At 41.0% G+C, this 13454-nt stretch overlaps 1 protein-coding gene across 4 annotated transcripts in view; it reads right to left on the reverse strand.

The window, feature by feature from the left end:
• The window catches only part of INPP4B (inositol polyphosphate-4-phosphatase type II B), a 515731-nt gene that overhangs the window by 276808 nt on the left and 225469 nt on the right, over nt 1-13454 (reverse strand). For all 4 annotated transcript variants that reach the window (XM_037126042.2, XM_053658182.1, XM_053658183.1 and 1 more), the window contains exon 3: nt 2140-2204. The gene's annotated coding sequence lies outside the window, so the exon portion shown is untranslated. The remainder of the gene's footprint in view (nt 1-2139; nt 2205-13454) is intronic.

A 13454-nucleotide genomic window follows, 5' to 3' on the forward strand; every position in this document is an offset into this window, starting at 1 on the left:
TCCCTACTTCTCTGTTTCCATGTTGATCTTTGTTTCTTTCTTCTCCTTTTTTAAAATCCATTTTCAGTTAAGATTTCCTATTAGATTTCAAATTTGAGGCACATCTTTAAAAAAAGCAAATGTCAAAAATAGTAATTAAGGGACAGCTGCCTCTTGTCTTTCATGAGGATGAACTAAGGCTTTTTGTTGCTACATTATTAAACCCTCTGGAATTTTTCATGATTTTTAAAAAATAATAGTTACCCCAATTGAAAGCTACTGAATTGATCTTAAAAAGTCAATAGCCTTTCCATCACAGATGCTAGGAATCTTTCTTCTGAAAGAAGCAGAGGTTAACTCTCATACTCAGGGCCTTGAAACTTTCATTGCTGCCAATACAAAATCTCCAAATTTATATTAAATCAAATCATTCTTAGCTGTTACAGTAGGCACTACCCCAAGTCACTTTTCTCACTTTAATACTTTTTTAAATTATGAGACTTTTACAAATCAAGAGGAATAAGCATTTTCAGTGGAAAGAAATGATGCAGAGCAGCTGGGACGCAAACAGTATTTTGTGTTTTCCTCTGTTTGATTTAAGAGAACAAATATTACTAATATTGCTGTTGAAAACCACTTAGTGCGCTCGTACTGCAGTGGTCCTTATTGGCACTAAAGGCTATATTTTCACACGTAAAGTATAATCCGATTTTGAAGCAATTAGCCATGTAATTCTGGTGAAGAAAACTCTCCTGCCTAACAAAGCAAAACCACTGAAGCAAACAGGTTTTTTTCCTGGCTTGACTTATCTCAATCGTAGGAAATTATCTATTGTAATTAAATGTGCAGAGCCATAAAATAAGTCAGTTACTCAAAAGCAGGCCAGCCTCAGGAGTACAAGAAACCTCAACATGCATATGTCTGAGAAAGAAACTTTTGGAATACTTCCTAAGGTTAACCTGGAAATGACTTTGGGAACTATCAAGCTAATTCATGGTTCACACACACCTACACACACACATATGTATCATATGAACCTATAATACATTAATGTGCATTTAAAGCTTCTGAGAGTGTTAAAATATCCAGAAATTTTCAAACTCTCTTGACCCCAAACCACTTTCTGCTACACTTACAGAACCAGCATTCAGAGCACTGAACGCATTTGAGAACCTCTTTGCTCTCATAAGACCGGTGCGCTGGACTTTGGCAGGAGATGAAGGAAGGTAGGCTTGGACGGTAGATTTAAAAGCACCTATATTCTGGGGACCAGGTGAGAAGCCCAAAGGACATTACACAGAAATGCCAAGAGCAGAACATGGCCAGGCACAGCTGGTTCAAGGGCACCAGTTAGGCCCTGTGGGACTGTGCCAGTTCCCATGCTCATTTTCATCCTCTTTTCTAGCCAGCTTCCTCTTATGTCTCTCGCTACCTCTGTGACTTTGCTACAGCTGCTTTATCATTTTCTTCAATCATTTCTTCATTTCCTGCTGTTCTCTCTGCCCAGGACTCTGTTCCTCACACTTCCACACTGAGTTCAATGTCATCTTCCAGAGAAACACTCTCTGTTTAGCCATTCCACAACAGCTTCCTCCCTTGCCACCCAGTATTTTCCCCCACAGAACTCTGCTGTTTCTCTCCATGGCATTAGCCAGTGTTTATTCACATCCTGATGTGTCTTTATCTTGTGCCACCTCTACTGCAAGACAAGGAAAGGATGATGCCAGTGAGTTTGGGTCAGTTCTGTAAAATTACCAGCTGCCTCGCAGAGGACTGTTCGCCATATAACAGGCCTTTAATAAATGTGGTTGATTTAATAATAAATAACAATGATTACTTACTTACCTCAGTTATGTCTAGGATTTGCCTAACTAAAATTGATCGATTGTATTCACAGAAATCACTGTTTCTATCCCTCTCTCTTTCCCTCCCTTCCCCTCTCTCTAAAAGTCAATAAGCAAGTCCTCGGATGAGGATAAATAAATCGATCAATCCCTCATTAGGATATGGCCAGCCGGCTATAACATGAGTCACACAAATCCTAAGACAAGAAACTGGCAGTTCTGTAAAATGTGTTTTAAGTAACAGGGGCTATAATTTTGAATTAATCATCAATATAAATGAGTATTACGTGGTAGTTACTGAGAATCACTCTTGTACCTGCTGTCTTGCTGTATTCCTCAAACAGCTCTGCTCCGAGATGTTGCGTGGCTGACTTCAGAGCTCTGTGAAGGACAAAAGGACAGCGTGTTAGGACTGGAGCTTCACTGCGGTCTTCTCTTACCAAAGCAATCCCAGCTAAAATGCTTAATGTGCTTTATAATGCATGTCATTTCAAACTTGAGGACATATGTCATCCACATCAGATCCATGGAACAGAGCAATTTCTTCTTTGTATTCCAAATTAATCTGCTTTATTCAACTCACAGAGCTCCACTAGAAGGTTGGAGAGCTGACCCTTATTTATTCGCCTCCATGAGTCAGGCACTATTCTAAGTTACATGGATTAACTCATTTGTTCCTCATAACCACTGGGAAGGCCGGGGTTAGCTCAGCAGTTCGGAGTTAGGCAAACCCTGCACATTCCAAAGAGAGGCCTGTCTTCAGCTCCTAGAAGACAACCTCTGGAATCGTCTGCCTGGCAGAGTGTATGCCTGAGGCTGCAGCCTAGGCTGCTCCACTCGGACCAGCTACATGTATGGTGAACACCTGTTCTGACTTGGGGGCAGTGAAGTCTGAAGTTGGAATAGCTGAGGTCAACAACCCAGTGCTGCAAGCTTATGTGACTGACCCTAATAAAACTACATGACGGTCTTGCAACAAAACCCTAGAGACTGAAGCTCAGTTGAGCAACCCTGGTTGACCACACATCTCAGACACCGCTGCTGGAAGAACTGAGGATGTAACTCCACTGGGAGGGCACACCTGAGAGCTGGCAGCTGGGTTTCTACTTATTGTGCCCTGTCCCTTTGCTGGTTTCAGCCCATAGCCTTTCACTCCAATAAACCATGAGTGCAAGTGTAACAGCTTTTATGAATCTTGGGAATGCTTCCAGAAACTCATGCAGCTAGAGGTGTTTTTGGGGGTATCGCTGGAGAGAGAAAGGTCTTTGAGGTGTCACAGGAAAGAATTCAGGGGCATACAAGAGGAGGTGAAATAGCAATGGCAAGATTTCTTAAAGCCAAAGTACACTCTGGGAGAGAGAGCAGGCAGGTGTGAAGAGCCACGGTGCCAGTCCCTGGGGTAATGCTCCTTTTACTCTCTTGGGCTGGGAAAACAGCAGGTTTATTTTGAACTACCCAATCGTATCCTCTGATTTCCTTTAAACAGTGTCCTGCCACTTGGATTCTACCCACAATTCATTAGGTTTGCCCACAAGGAAGGGGTCAAAACCACAATGCTGATTTATTAGAAGGGTATGACTGAGGAGACTTTTTAAAAGATTTTATTTATTTATTTTTAGAGAAAGGGGACAGGAAGGAGAAAGAGAGGGAGAGAAACATCAATCTGTGGTTACCTCTCATGCACCCCCTATTGGAGACCTGGACGGCAACCCAGGCATGTGCCCTGACTGAGAATTGAACTGGCAATTCTTTGGTTAGCAAGCTGGTGCTCAATCCACTGAACTACACCAGCCAGGGCAAGGAGAGGCCACTTTGAGGTAACTTGTGTTATGGGTCTATGCATGTGCTAATAATGGAAATTTTCCCCTGCCTCTTCATCCCCCCAAATCTACTTTATATAAACAATGAGTACCAAAATAGGGAAAGATATTTCACAGTGAAGAAGTAACTTACTAACAAACATATGAAAAAATGTCCAACTTCATTAGTACTTGAGGAAATGACCATTAAAACAATGATCAACAATAGTTCATCTAACAGACTGGCAAAGAAAAAGAAATGTTCGTGCTTAATGTCATTTTGATTTTGCTTCTAAGTGCCATTTGCCAAATCCTAAGAGCTCTAGAAGTATTTTGACCCTGTCCCACAAAACCTAGGAAGCATTTTCACCGTACATAATTTACAGGAGATGCTCTTCGCAGGCACACCCTGTTCTAACACTTCCTAAACCATGATGCCTTTTCGGCAAGTGACTGTCAGACATTCGCGGTGGCAGCACAGGTCCCACGGCCAGGACACAGGAGGAAGGCGATAAATGTGTTGAGTGTACCAGTGCATTAGTGAGCTCATCTCTTCACCTTTCAAGTAAATAAAGTGTGGTGCTGGCTTCTCAGAAATATGTTTTCATATCCTTTGATCTAGTAACGTCAATTCTGAGTTTCTATTCTAGGGAAGTAATGCTAACAATTTTTTAAAATTTATATGTAAAGAATTACTACATTACTACTTAAAATAGGAAAAACGTGGAAACAGACTAAATACAGTAGAGAAATGTTTGAAAACATTGCTATAATAATTTGATGGACTATTGTGTCATGTTAAAAAGAAGAGTTGAAAGTTCAGATTTAAAAAGGTTTATCCCGAAATATTAAAGGTAAAAAGCAGGATTTAAAGTTGTGGATTGCAACATGTAACAGGTGCAGCAGAGCAGGAAGGCTCAGCAGAAATCCCCATCCCCACCAGTATTTAACTGCATCGCCCCGTCTCCTTCAGCCTCAGTTTCCTCATTTATAACCTGGAAAGTAGTAACAAGATTCCCTATCTCAAAATGTCTTTTTAAATTAAAAATAAACTTATATGATTCAAATAGTATTAAAAGTACCTATCACATAATAAGTATTCAGTAATTGCAGTTTACATAGCTTACCTTTGAACTATTAAATAAAAACAAAACCTATGCATTCCAGATAGTCTAAATATCAATATATCAATGTGTGAGCAGTAGTTTTGTGTGGTGGATTTTCAGCTGTTCAGTACTTTTGGAACGTCCTCCCAATTTAGAAAATATCCCACCTTTAAAGTTTACACATCACCAGGGTGGATGCCAGAAATCTACTTCTCAGACTTCATTACCTGTTGAGGCTAAATTATCCCTAAAGTGATATACAATGAGGTCTGTTCAGAAAGTATCCAGCTATGTAATATGAAACCTAGACACATTTATTGAAGAAAATACAAGATACAAGAAACATTGTACATGGCACATTGATGCCTCAGTCCCCTTCAAAGTAGGCACCTTGGGACCTCACACAGTTCTCCCAGTCACCATCAGCTGTCCCATCTTATTTTCCTGAATCTCATTGACAATCTGAAACCTCTCCCCTTTCAAAGGTGACTTTTGTTTTGGGAAAAGGCATAAGTTACAGAGCACCACATCTGCACTGTAGGGGGCTGAGTCACTTGGGTGATTGGATGTTTGGACAAAAACTCTGTACAAGATGTGATACATAAGCAGTGCATTGTTGTGATAAAGCTGCTAATCACCAGTTGCCCATAGCTGTGGCCATTTTCACTGTACTGCATCTCTCAACCAACAAAGAACGTTAAGGCAGTACTCCTTGTTAATTGTTTGGCCTGGAGGGGCGTACTCATGACGGACAACACCTTTCCAATTGAAAAACAATTAACATGGTCTTGATATAGCTACCACATTGCCGTAGACCATTGCCTTCTGGACCATAGCCTTAGACCCACCATTCACCTCCTACTGTGATCTTCTTGAGGAAATCTGGTTCATTGGTAGTGGTTTGAATCAAGTTATTAGCAACTGCAGCACAATGTTACTTCTGCTCTGGTAGCAGAAGCTGCAGAATGAATTTTCCCAGGACACATTTCATGCTAAGATCTTCTGCCTAAATCTCAGACACAGTGGCTTTAGGAATCCCCATATCAGCTTCCAGTTCTTGTGCAGTTGGTCACCAATCTTTCTTTATTGCAGCCCGTACACACGTTCAACACTCTCAGGTGTTCCGTTTGTCGCAGGCCTTCCAGAACGTGGATCACTTTCAACAGATTCTTGACCATCTTTGAAGCATTTGTGCCACACTTTTATTTGCACTGCACTCATTACACCATCCCCAAAAGCCTTCTGAATCATCCGAATAGTTTCTGTTGGAGGAATGTTCAAGCTTAATGCAAAATTTGATGTGGACTCATCACTCTACTGGCCCAGTTATTTTTAATGCAATGGCCATATAGCACACATGCTCACTCAATGGTGTCTACACAGCAAAGTCATCATTATTCACACATGTGCACTGCAGTCCACTCTCCTTCATTGCTAGGTTATATCAATGTCATCCAAGCCATTCTTGTTATATTAACAATGGTTTGACTTTTCCCCAGACAGACCTCTCATACGTTGAGAATGTTAGGGGGGGAGTGTATGACCTAGACTTTTCTGATAAGATAACGTTGTACAAGGCTTTGATTCAGCAGCACATGCTTTGCAGAATCCATCTGACAATCCACTCTGAAAGCTGACATCTTCACTAGCTCTGAGAGGCATTCTGGGCACAGTAGGTACCCTCAGGCCCATGTGGGGGCGGTGGAGCCTGTGGTAGCATCAGTAACCCGGGGGTTGTCCTGGAGTGATGCTCATGTGGTTGTGGTTAAGCTTGGGGCTCCTGAGTGGGCAGCCTCTGAGCCTGAGCCTGTGTTTCTTTAAAACCTGAAGGGATCCTATGCACTTTTGCCTTCAGCAGACCTTTTTCCCATAACACACACACACACACACACACACACACACCAATACATGTGTTTGTGTATGTAATTAGACTTCATGACTGCACTGACATAAAAATTGATATAATACTACTACATAATAAAATTTTTCCAACAATTTTTTTCTTCAGATCTTAAAAAATATTAAAACCCCCGAAAGCATTGTAGGTCATTAGCATCATGTCTACTGGCCTGATAGGAAGATTGGCCCTGCCTAACATTTTCAGATAAACTCCCTTCCTCTATAAACTAGCTCGAGTCTATTCTGTGTTCAAGCTGTGAAGCCTGATTATACAGATGGTAAAACTACAGTGACATGTTTACTTTTTCCAACTTTTTAGAACTTTTCAAAATTAAAAAAAAAAGCATGCATTACTTACTAAAGGGAAAATGAGATATTGAGAAAAAGAAGAAAATCTGACTGATTTATGTATCATCAGCAGTTTATAGCATTAAATGACAAACTAAATTGCACTGAGCCACAGTGTTGAATAAAATTTGGACCCCAAAAACAGTATGGAATTTTCTCAGAAAAATAAAAATCGACCTGCCTTTTGACCCAGCAATTCCACTGCTAGGATTATGTGCTAAGAATCCTAAAACATCAATTTCAAAGAACCTTATGCACCACAATGTTCATAGCAGCACAATTTACAATAGCCAAGAGTTGGAAGCAACCTAGGTGCCCATCAGTAAATGAATGGATCAAAAAATTGTGGTACATATACACAATGGAATTCTATGCAGCAGAGAGAAAGAAGGCACTACTACCCTTTGCAACAACATGGATGGAACTGGAAAGCATTATGCTGAGTGAAATAGGCCAGGGGTTGAAAGACAAATACCATATGATCTCACCTTTAACAGGAAGCTAAACAACAAAACAAACAAGCAAGCAGAATAAAAACAAAGACACTGAAGTAGAGAACAAGGGAACAATGACCAGAGGAAAGAGGGAAGGGAATTTAAGGGGAAAAAGGGGAAGGATTTAGAGGAACAAATATGAAGGACACAGAGACGAGAACTAAGGGGGGTGGAAATGGGAGGGAGGTGGGGAGCACAGGGCGGGGGGGGGGGCTGGGATGGGAGAGATAGACAAAAAACTGTACTTGAAAAATAACTAAATAAAATTATTATTAAAATTGAAAAAACTAAAAAAAAAAAAGGTAGACATTGGCATTTTGGAAGGGAAACTCTTCTACTTCTTTGCTTTTCTCAAGGTGGCTAGCCAAAATGGAACAGTAAAAACAATACAAAACTGGGAATCTGGAAATACAGATTCTAAGTATTCTAAGTCTTTACTTTGCCACTAAATCCTATGTGACCTATAAAATCCAGATTTCTCTGACCCATTACGGATAATGTAGACTCAACATGTAAAGACCTGATTTCTAATGAAGTATCAGATCCCTAAACCAATAGCTATATGAAGAGGTAAAATTAAAATAAAACTGTCGGACAATGTCATTTCGTTAGTCTTTAAGATTTTCCTTTAACGAATGAACAAGAGAAGTGTTAGTGGGATTTCAATTGGAAGCACACCACCATTAGTTATCCCCGATTCATGAGGTCTGCATGTTTTCCTGTGCATGGAAACCAACAGATCTGTATGTTTCATGCTCACAGGTAAGAGTTTCCCTCAGCCCTGGCAAAACCTGTGTCTACACTACCTGGGAGTCCGCTCTCCTGATTCACTTGTTCAGAATGTACTGGGTTCTTGTATGAGTTACAGCAAAACTAGCTTTTGAAATAGTTAACCATGAAATCTCAGCCACTCATTTAAATGACTAACTCATTGATCCAACTTTTGGCTGAGAGGCGAGGGAAGGCGCTCTCTCTTACGAAGTTATTTAGGAACCCAGGCTGAGAGAAACACCACCGTCTTGCCAGCAAGTGACTTAGTCACCCTGAATGTCATCCAGCAAGGAGACCAGGGGGAAGGGAGAAGGAGGATGATAGGAGAGCCCTCAGTGGGGCAGGCCTGCAAGTGTCTCTTGTGGACCAGGGGTTCTGAACAGCCACAGCTCTGCATGCTGGAAGAGGCTAAGATCTCAGACAGCCACCTCCTTCACAGAACCTTACATTTAAAGGGTTTGTGAGACTCAGTGAGTCCAAGGCAGGTTGTACACATCTGTCTCAACACTGGATGCCTAAATGACGAAGTAAGTAAAATGATTTGGTAATAGGGTTTTGGTAAAAGCAGCATCAGAAACAGATGAAGACAAGAGGATAATCAGAAGAATGTAGTGATTATAAGCTGCAAGCACTTCTGGGAAGACGGATGGAACAGGGGTCCAGGAAAAATGTGGTTCTGGACAAGAAGCATCAGAAATATCTCCAGGGCCAGAGTCATGTAAGAAAAGGGAATTTCTAAGGGGGCTATTCTCATAGTCATATAATAGAAGGTCAAAACACTCCTCAGGCTGACCTTCAGGACATTTTATGATCTGCCCCTTTCCTGTCCCCTTCTTTACTGGCTCTCCACATGGAATTGTCTCAGCCATTTCCAAAATGACTCTTATTTTCAGCTTCTGCAAATTTCCTCTTTCCACCAAGAAGAATATCCCCCCCCTTGCTATCCCCATATTATATATGTTATGGTGGCTTGTTACACGGTTATTTATTGTATGTTGTTATATGAGTCCACTTTTTAATAGTTTATTTTTATTGTATTTTTTCCATTACCATTTATCCCCCTTATACCCGCCCTCTTCCACTTCCAACCATCCATTCCCAGCAATCACTCTTTTTAAACATTCTTTTACATAGTAAAAGATAAGGTGTTACTGAGTGAATGACTGAAAAGTAACCAGCTTTATACATTAAACTCTTGGTTTTTGAACATTCTGCATAGCAGAATTCCCCAGGGACTCAGGGGCCTCAGTCAGCATAGCCAGGGTATCCTGGTCACACCAATGTCCATTTTTGAAAGCTCCTGATGGATTGATTTCACTAGGTCTGGGAAAAATGGAAGACTAATTCTGCTGAGTCTTGGGTAAAACTGTTAAACCACATTTCAGACACAAACCCAATGAGCTCTGTGGTTTAATTACCCACACATAAACTGATAGGCATACGATGTAGCACTGCAAAGTTGAGAGAGAACTGGGATCCATTTCTTAGACCAAGTAGTTAAAATTGCTCAAGAAGGGAACATCTATTCCATTTGGTGTGGTCCATTGCATAGGAAGTAGTAAAAGAAATGACTGCGAGTGAGCCCCAAAGTCAAAATCATCACAATTGCATTACTTTCAGTACCCTCGAGAGAGTGAGGGGACAAAAGAAACAGTTCAATATTACAGAAAAAGGCACGTGGCAGCAATATGTGGATAGTAGTTGGGAAATCTTGTTAAACTAAAATAGAGAAAGTTAATTGCCTACAAGAATTCTGGTGACTGTTTACCGAATCCCTCAATATGAGCCCAGGAAAAATGTATGCTGTGGATAAGAACCACAGGCATGGGTCATAAAGAGTAACGACAATGTTAGTGTTAAGGGAAAAGAACATAGTTCTACTTGTTTAAAGTTCAACCCCAGCTCTGTCAATTTTGAGCTAACACGGCTCTGAAATTGTTACTCTTTTGAGTAGTTTTATGCACAAGCAGTAAATAGTACCAGTCAAATGCCATAAACTGCCACGTGTACAAATCACCTTTCCAAACATGGAAAGACAGGCAGAATCAGACGACAGGGAAACCTTCAAAACAACCTCCAGATCAACCGTTATCTAGGAATAAGATGTTTTTTCTCAAAACAACTTACAAGATTACCTTTCAAGGAATGTCAAAGCAAATAAAAGTGAATGTTTTTCAGCATATCAAAGGAAGAGAACAGTTGGAGACTCAGTGAACTGCAGACTGTGGTCCAAAGAGAACATGTAGGCCTTAGAGTCTCAAAAAAAGAAAGAAGGAGGAGGAGGAGGAGGAGGAAGAGGAGGAGGAGGTCAGGAACTAAACAGACCAGAGTGACTTTCCCCGAGGGAGATAGGATCTAGGTACATATTGAGATATGTGTTCACGCACCTTCATCATGTGCTCAACAGGGAAACCATGCCTTGAAAATCTAGATGGCTCTAGAAAGAGATTTCAGAAACTGGGGTTACAGTTGAGCAACAATAACACAAAAAGCAGTGTCAAAAAATCAGGCTGCTGTGATGGTCCCCTGAAGCAGTATTGTGCTGCAGCAGCTCGCCCAGCCCAAGGGGACCACAAGTCCCCCAAAGCCACACTCAGGGACATTGTTAGCATCATGAGATCAGCCACAGGGGGTGTTTAAACCTGGGAAATGGGCAAACACAAAAAATCAGGACTTCTTGGGGTTTTGTTTTGTTTGTTTTCAGGAGAGCCAGCTTGCGAGCACACCAGTGCTCTAAAGGTACATGTCAAGACTCACGAACTATGACCCCCAAAGAAGGAACATATGGAAAAACCAAGGAGCGTAGTGACAGAGCTCATCTGGGCCTGGGTTAGATGTGTCCAATCAGATGACAGAATACCTCCGTCATGTTATCCCACAACAGAGGGGAGGATACATAAAATTTGTGTGACTACTAGATGCTTTTGTTATATTCAGAAATGAATGACTTTATATCTCTCACTATAGCAAAAAATTCAGAAGAGGATGTTAGAAAAGCACATGCCTAGACCAAAATCAAAAAGGAAGAAGACTCTCAGATGTAGCTACATCTAGCTAGGAATCCTTGAAATGTGCCAAGTGCTACTGAGAAACTGAATTTTTGCTCATTTGATCCTAGTTATTTTGAACTTAAATAGCCATTAACCATGTGGCTAATGGCTACTGTATCGGACAATGCAGCTTTAGAAGTAAAAATTGCACTCCCCACCAGGTACACGAAGGAGCAGTGTCCTTCTTAACTTTGTAAGTAAAGAGCAGGACTTCTGAGGAGCCAACAATGTCTTCTTCCTCCATGGTGGCCAGACTCAACTCTGGCGAACCACAGGAGATAAAGGCTATGAAAAGCGACAGTTGGGGCAGGGTGGAGGACTTCCACCCTGCAGAGCTCTTATTTCTAATAAAATCACATGAAAATAATCACACCTGCCTTCTTCCTCCCTCCCCACTCACCTGAGCTTCTCAGTCTGTTGTAAATTAGAAGGAACTGCATTCTGTTCTGCTTCCCACCTTGTGGTAAGTCTGTGATAGTGGACCCTGGAAGGAAGTCTGCATTTGTCCAGCTCTGTCCGATTTGGTGGTCATGTTTAATTTCATTGTGAAATACTGAACGCTCGACCTGCCATCGAGTATGTCATATCATCCAATCAAGGTTTTATCAGTAATAAAGCTGTTATTGAGAGTTCCATCTGTCTGATTTCTGTGCCTACTAATCAGTTCCTTCTGAATATGGAGGGAAAAGAAAAAGAATTGACTGACCACACCCTCTCCCTCAGAATTTCAACACTCAGTATTTCTGATCATTTAATGGCTTCCAAAGTAACACGTAGAATCTGTCTTTGTGGTAAACTCTATTTGTTCTAAGAGTGACTGACTACCTGAATGACACTTTCAGGCACATATGCAAGCTCTGTATGTATTTACTATGTCAAGGCCAGAGGAGTAGATCATACAAAAGTGCTTTGTGCTGAGATGAAAGCCTTTCCTGACCTTCTTGTGGTGGTTAGTCCTGCATTATTCGCATTCATAGCCTCTATTTCTTCTCCTTTGTGACGCATCGTATCTTAATTTGTGTTATTCAGTAATGAATAGTGTATAATTCCTGCTGGATTTTAAACTCGAGTTTCATAAGAGAAGAGACTCTGTGCATCTTTTGATCATCATTTTATTTCCAGCTCTTGGAAAAATGACTGGCACAGAAATGATGTGCTCAATGACTGAATAACGCACTAATTTATTTGATGACCTAAAAGATTATCTTTAGTATCAGCAGAGATTATGATGTAAATTAATTTTTGGCTCTTTCTATGCATCATCCCCAGAAATAAGGGTCCTATAAAAGGAGAACTCTTGTTTGGAGGAACATAATAGTCTCCAGGAATAGAAGACTAATAACAGTCCTAATGATAGGAACTAATAATGATGACTGAACTCATGTTATGCTTTTGCTTCCATTCCACAGGTCAATGTCAAGGGTCTGACAATAGAGTTAGCTGATTATTTAAAGTATATAATCACAGTTCTCAGGGCAGAAAAACAGCCTCCATTTGTTGAGTGTCATTACGTTCAGACACTGTGCTGAGCACTCCAGAAAACATGACAGAGTCAGGATAGGAGCAGTTTTGGGGCCAGGTTTCTCTCTTCACCAGTTTGCCAGAATACCTCCTGGTCATGGCATTCTTGAGGTTCATTCATAGGGCGGAAGCCAATGAGACATCTCTGTGAGTAGAGATTACTAATGGTCTTAAACAGCTACGTCTGATACTCAGTTTGAGAGTTCCACTTTTGCATCATTGTTTCCCAAGGTCTTAGGTTTGCAAACTTGAGATCTTGTGCTTGATGGACTAATGTAGAGCCCATGGATATATTTTGCATCAAACTGGAAAGCCAGAAGCTAAGACGGGGCGAGTACAACTATATGATTAGAGACGGTAGGAAAGACACCTGGCCCACACTGATGGATGAGCAGCGGCCAGACCAGATCTGTGGAATTCAAGAACACTCACAAGAGAGTCAAAAAAGTTCGTGGGTTTCTCACCACTGTATAGGATGAGGACTCAAGATTATTGTTGCTTGGATAGTAAATAAATATGTGATACTGAAAAGGGGACCTATCCCAAGAATCTGGGGCCCGAAATTAACTAGAAAGGGCCAGAATGGGCTGAAAGGGCTGGAAATGAACTTGAAACTGCTGCTTAGGAATACAGACAGTTGTTA

The sequence above is a fragment of the Artibeus jamaicensis genome, unplaced genomic scaffold (assembly GCF_021234435.1).
Source record: "Artibeus jamaicensis isolate MK-2021 breed Jamaican fruit bat unplaced genomic scaffold, CSHL_Jam_final scaffold_537, whole genome shotgun sequence".
NCBI lineage: Eukaryota > Metazoa > Chordata > Mammalia > Chiroptera > Phyllostomidae > Artibeus > Artibeus jamaicensis.